This window comes from Camelus dromedarius, unplaced genomic scaffold, assembly GCF_036321535.1.
Source record: "Camelus dromedarius isolate mCamDro1 unplaced genomic scaffold, mCamDro1.pat HAP1_SCAFFOLD_175, whole genome shotgun sequence".
Lineage (NCBI taxonomy): Eukaryota > Metazoa > Chordata > Mammalia > Artiodactyla > Camelidae > Camelus > Camelus dromedarius.
Genome location: NW_026989793.1, coordinates 1 through 6,726, shown reverse-complemented (window position 1 = coordinate 6,726; position 6,726 = coordinate 1). Strand labels below are relative to the sequence as shown.

The window sequence follows — 6,726 nt, the reverse complement described above, 5'->3', positions numbered from 1 at the left end:
AAAAAAACAAAAGCTTACCACAGACGTGCGGGGGAAGGGTTTTGTTATAACAAGGGAAGGCACTTGCCAAGGTCTGGCCATAGAGGGCTGCTGGGTTTGCCAGGTTGAAGAGGAACCGAGAGGCCGTTTGCCTCCCCTGGGTCTAGACACTGCTTGAATTCTTCCAGGTGACACTTAAATGCAGTGAGACATGGAACTCTCTAAAGTTGTTAAAATATTCATGGTGAGCCATTCAACTCTCTCCTCATTCTTGGCTATGAAAGCACGATAAACACAGGTGGGAATCTCATCAGCCTGTTGGTTGGTTCACTGTCCATCTGGCGCCCCCTCTTGTAGGAGCCTTTATCACATCACCCAGGGCTGACCCATCTCAGGATCACAGCTGATTTTCCACAGGTGGCACCACTTGCTGGTGACATGAAGGAACCATGTTAGCCACCTCCCAAACTCTGAGGCTTCTCCTGGGAGGAGCCTGCAGACACCCAGTCCAGCCTCTGCACAATGATGCTCCTCAGCGTCACTCCCGGCTTGCTGCCCTGGCCTCTAGCTCTGGCCAGAACCTCGCTGAATTGTCGATAAATGTCCCCCATGCACCACGTCTAAGCTTGGGGTCCAGAGGTGACCATGGTTCTTATTTACTTCCCATCGATGGACTGTTTGATCTTCATGTAATCGTGTTGGCAGGAAGGCCAGTACCACCCTCTTGAGGCCTCCCCGAGCCGCCTCTGTCTATAACTGTCCTAGCGCCCCAGGGGATCGGGTCTGAAGCCTGGCACTCAGACACGAGGATGACAGCTGGAGAGACAGGTATCCACTCCTGCTGTGGCTTCTGCTGAGGCTCGATGTGGCCATACAAATGGATCCCACAGGCCCTGACTTCACTTGACTCGCTGCAGGGATGCTCCCACACTGCCCCGTTCCCCCCCAGAGACAGAGGGCTTTCTGCTTGTTCCCGAAGGCCCCACCCCCGAGGGGGCACTGGGTCCAGTGGAGCGTCCAGCCTGGTTCCCCGCCAGCCCTTAGGGCTTTGGTGGGGCCTGGAACATCAACTACCCTCCCCTTAGGGGCCCGTTTGTCCTTTCCAGCCAACAGACCTAGGTCATAAGCACTTTAACTCACCTGAGGGTGTTTTCCTCACTTCAGGGGCAGTGAGGACGGGGCTTCTTCACACTCCAAGTGCCCCAGGTCTGGATGCAGACAGTCTGGCTCTCCCCCAAGTCCTGCAGTTCCGGGCCACACCTGCTGCTGGTCACAGTCTGTGCTGTGTTCTCTTCCAGGACAAGGGGTGCACTCTGACCCCCGCCCCGCCCCCACCAGCGGTGGCAGAGGCGGCGGACAGGCAGGTGAGCTGGGGCCTGAGACCGTGCCCACAGGTCAGTGCCCCAGAGGCCGCTGGTGACTAGAGGGGCCACGGGGCAGAAGGCAGCATGGGATGGGAGGAGGAGGAAGGTTCAGGATAAGGAGATGAAAGGGGGAACGGACAGCACTGTGAGGGCCTCGGCCATGAAAGGGAAGAGAAATCACAGTGACAGCTGGAGCGGTGTCGGCGTTAAAAGCTGCGGGCTGTTTTTTTAAATTTTATTAATTACCAATATATATTGACAGATTTCTTATTTTATTAAAGATTATGTTCCATGTCATATAACAGGATAGAGTATGTTATTATTTATTAAATAATACATAATAGAAGATATACTAGCATATTATCTTCTGTTTATTTATTAGCAGATAGTATATAATACATATGTAGGTGTTTATACACATAATATATAATTCATGCATCTATATAATATATAACCCATAACAAATAATGTAAGATTATGATTAATATATAATATAACAAGATTACATAACAATAATGATGTAATATTACCCATTGTATGTCTTGGTTCATGACACATTCTCATCTTAGGTGCCTGTCAGAGGTATTTATGTATTAAAATTAATATTATAAGACACAGTTATGAACCTATCACCCAGCATCATAACAGGAATATTGACAGTGACATACTGTGTCCTCTTTCCCTATCCTGCTCTTGGCCTCTTCTCACAGGAAGTAACCAGCATCCTGAATCCTGGCTTACCCTTGCCTTGTGTTACTTTCACACACACAACATTTAAGATCAGTTAAAACAAATGAACTGCAGGTACATACAATGAAGTGGATGAAACACACACTCCATGTTAAATTGAAAAAGTAACCCCTAGAAGGTAGCCGATAGTGTGCTATGCTTTTAACTGTGTATATATATGTCAACTAAACTCTGAATTAAGAACAACTACAGCTAGAGTCCAGGTGGGAGAGGGACAGATAAAAGGTGAGGTGAGCAGGTTAGCTGCAGGTGAGCGAGCTCCTTTCCAGTGACATGTCATTCTCTCTGAAGCAGGAGGCAAGGCCATCTGCTGGGAGTCAGGGAAGAGACAGAGGGAAGGTTAGAGGTGTGCAGAGAGCAGAGAATGTTGACACCACTGAGTGATAAGTGGGGAAATGTGCTCACTAGAGAAATCCTGGAGGATTGCCTGGCAGCGGCAACATGGTGGGCATTGATTTGTAGTCTTGGAAATCTGTGCTGGGAGAGCCTGCTGCCTGCAGGCTCAGAACAAGTAGAGCTGGGTGAACCGAGATGGAAGTCGGCCTGGTGAGGAACTGAAAAGGTCAAGGCTCAAGGGGGTTTTGTCTGTCATAAAGAGAGTGCTGACTGTGGATGCAGAGCTGGAAGGTGGGGAAGTGGAAGTAAGGGGAACGTGGACAGGCAGGAAAGCAGAGGAGTCAGCACATGATGCCCCAGTGAGGGTGAAGGAGGGCCAGGGAGGCTGGTGGAGAAGAAGCTGGACGGCTAGAGGTGGGCACTTAAAGGAGAGAGGCTGGACCTGGGGTGGAGACATGCCCGGGTATGAGCCCGGGGGTAGGGTGAATGGGGGGTGGCTGGCTCAGGCTGACAGAGAAGAAGACCCTACAATGACCATACTGGGTGGTGGAAGGAGAATGAACTTTGACGTCTTGATGGTAGGAGGCGAGGCAATACAGAGCTGGTGGTCCAGGTGCTCCTGACTGAGGCAGATGAGCAGGGAGGCCAGGGTGGCAGGCACTGCTAGGAAAGGATCTGGGTTTTCCATGTGCTCCCACGAGGGGAGGAGCAATCATCTGAAGGTGGAAAGTGAGCACAAGGAGGCCAACCCAGGCTCCTGATCAAACGGGGGTTGTGAAGGTGCAAAGCGTCAACTCCAGTGATGGTGGCCCAGGAAGCAGGGACCACGGGTGAAGTGAGGGGGCACTCAGAGAAGAGAGGGAGAAGAGTCTTCTGGGTGTAGGGGGAAGAGAGGCCCCAGGACAAAGGAGCACAGAGGCACAGTGATGAGGATGGACTGGCTCTATGGTGACACTGCAGGGATGGCTGGATCTTTGTCCTGAGGGCTTAGGTTGGGGGGACTACTGGCCTCATGAGGATCCCCCTCTCAGCAGCCTGGACAGAGGCTCTCGCTCCTGAGAGCTGTGTGGCCACCACTGTTCCCGGAGGGGCTCTGCCTCCATCTTCTCTTATCAGACTTTCCTGCCCAGCCCCCGACCGCCAGCGAGGGAGCCTGGGCCTCGCAGCTGTTTGCCGTGGAGGGACACAGGCTCCTCGGAGGAGCAGGCGGATCTTACTTTGCTCCGTAACCCAGGGCCTAGCAAAGCGCCAGCCCATGTGTGGGCCATGTAGGGGCTCGGATACTTACTATACTAACTCAAAGCAGTAGAATTGCAGAGCTGGAGGAAGTGACCACTGAGCTCACAGAGTTCACTGCCCACACCCCCATTCTACAGATGAGGAATCAGAGACCAAGCAGTGAAGCAGCCTTGGCCAAGGTCACGCTGCTCGTAAATGCTGGCCTGTGTCGGGCATGCCAAGTGATGAGCTGCAGTGAAGGGGCTGAGAGGGGTCTCTGGGGCCAGAGAGCTCGGGTTCAAGTCCCAGCTCTGCCATTTATTAGCCGTGTGATTAATGATTGTCCTTACCTTTAAAGTGGAACTCACAGTGGTGCCAACTCATTGGGTTGTCATGAACACAGCGTTCCTGGAACAGCAGGACAGAGTTCTGTAAGGGTTTGCTGTTGCTTTGGTTATGATTATTATCACCAAGTGAACCCTGAAATGAAGAACAAAGGCAGCAAGAATTTTTATTTTAAAGGAGTTTCAAATCCTCTGATGAATGCTTCATTTCATCTATTCAAGTTTTCATTTGACCCTTATTAACAACTAAACAATGGATGACTTTTGAGGCAATCTTGCTTCATGTCTTTAATTCTCACTAACGACACAGGCTATTTAACAGGCAGCAGTTTCTTTTCCAGGAAGAGGGACAAAAAGTTAAAAATGACTCAGTGCCTCTCGGTCCCCAGTGAGTTGGTTGTGACCTGTCAACCCAGCTTTGGGGAAGTGCCTGCTCCCCCTGGGCCCACTGAGCTGCCCCGCAGCCTCCAAGGGGTGCCGTACCCCCACACGAATCCAGTCTCTTGGTTCCTATCTTTGCTTCAGATCCCTCAAGGACTGCCCATGCCCCAGGGCCCAATCTGCCCCACCAGCCTTGGCTGCTGGACTCCAGGACACCATCCTGCTTCTCAACCATCCCCTGTTCCTATGACCGCCCCACTACTCTACATTTTGTCCTTCAAGTGTGGGCTTCTGTGGCTCGCCACACAGCAGGGGTCTCCCCGTCCTCCACCTTGGGTAACTGCATCGTCCTGCACGGTGCCTAGGGAACCCGTGTGGAGGCAGGAAGAATACAGAACAACAGGTGCTCAGAGGGGCTGCCTTTCCCACTGCAGGGGCCCTAGAGAGCTTTCTCCCAGCTGGTTATTCACAGGCGCTGAAGCTGTGGAATCTCGATCTCACCAATTTAAAGGGCATCACCACTAATTACAAAAGCAATCATTTCTTCAGTAGCAAAAGGAGAAAAGACTTTGTGTTCCCCACCTCCAACTGTTTTCCTCCACCTTCAGATGTTTCTCATCTCTGGGCAAGGGTAGAATGCAACTCACAGAATATTATTTTTCAATGTCTTTTCCCACTCTGAATATTGCTTTCCCAGAACCGATGAAGGCTAGAATGGTTTAGCTTCCCTGGACTGAGGATTCAGAGGCCTGGGGGGAAGGGGGGAGGGGAAGTGAGATAACTCAGCAATATTGAACCTAACAGAGACATTAAAAGGTTCTATTCTAAACAGAAAGGAAGCAGGATGCTATAGAAACAGGAAAACCATAGTTGGAAATGCAATAACGAGTTGCAAGAGAATAAACATAAAGATGTAAAAATGAAAAAGGACATCAAAATAAAAAAAGTTGGGAATGGGAGAGGGGAGCAAGAAAATGTAGATTTTTTTCTTTCTTTTTTTTCTTCGTTATTCTTAGGATGTGTTGGAGCCTACGTGATTATCAGTCTAAAGGAAATAGATATAGTAATGGGCTGATATATTTGAAGAATAAGGTAACCACAAATCAAAAGCATACAATAGAGTCGCAAAAAAACCAAAAAGAAACAAACTCAAAATGGCTTAAAGACTTAAATATTACACGCGACACTATAAACTTCTCACAAGAAAACATAGGCAAAACATTATTTGACATACATCTCAGCAATGTTTTCGTAGGGCAATCTAAGCAACCCAAGCAACAGAAATAAAAGCCAAAATAAATAAATGAGACCTAATTAAACTTATAAACTTTTGCACAGCAATAGAAACCATAAGTAAAACTAAAAGACAACCTATGGAATGGGAGAAAATATTTGCAAAAGATGAGACTGACCATGGCTTAATTTCTAGACTATATAAATAGTCCATACAACTTAATAAGAAAAAAATAAACAACCAAATCCAAAAATGGGCAGAACAACTAAACAAGCAATTCTCCAATGAAGACACACAGATGGCCAATAGGCATATAAAAAATGCTTAATATCGTTCAATTATCAGAGAAATGCAGCTCAAAGCTACAATGTTATCATCTCACACCAGTCAGAATGGCCATCATTCAAAAGTCCACAAACCATAAATGCCGGAGAGGCTGTGGAGAAAATGAAACCCTCCTACATTGTTGGTGGGAATGTAGTTTGGTGCAGCCACTGTGGAAAACAGTATGGAGATTCCTCAAAAGACAAAAAAAAAAAAAAAAAAAAAAAGGCTTATCACCTAATCCAGCAATCCCAGTCCTGGGCATATATCCAGAGGGAACCTTCATTCCAAAAGATACCTGCACCCCAATTTCCACAGGAGCACTGTTTACAATGGCCAAGACATAGAAGCAACCTAAACATTCACTGACAGATGACTGGATAAAGATGTGGTATTTAGATATAACAGAATATTACTCAGTCATAACAAAGAAGGAAATAAGGCCATTTACAGCAACATGGATGGAACTGGAGATTATCTCACTAAGTGAAATAAGTTAGACAAAGACAAGTATCATATGATATCATTTATATGTGGAATTTTTAAAAAAATGATACAAATGGACTTATCTATAAAACAAAAAACAGACTCACAGACTTATAAAACAAACAGGAGTTTGGGATTAACAGATACAAATTACTATATGTAAAACAGACAAACGACAAGGATTCACTGTAGAACACAGGGAAGAATATTCAGTATCTTGCAACCTATAATGGAAAAGAACCTGAAAAAGAATAGACTATGTATATGTACAACTGAATCACTATGCTGCATACACGCAGCGCTCGACTGT

At 47.4% G+C, this 6,726-nt stretch overlaps 1 long non-coding RNA gene across 2 annotated transcripts; it reads right to left on the bottom strand.

Annotated features, from left to right (window-relative positions):
• Positions 1–1,594: 1,594 nt before the first annotated feature.
• LOC135320763 (uncharacterized) lies at positions 1,595–6,693 on the bottom strand. Of its 2 annotated transcripts, XR_010380083.1 has the most exons (3): positions 4,955–6,693; positions 3,998–4,127; positions 1,595–3,089 (listed from the first exon to the last, which is right to left on the bottom strand). It is a non-coding gene; the product is annotated as an uncharacterized LOC135320763 (long non-coding RNA). The 2 variants fall into 2 exon arrangements; XR_010380082.1 differs by having other exon boundaries at positions 3,998–6,693.
• Positions 6,694–6,726: the final 33 nt, after the last annotated feature.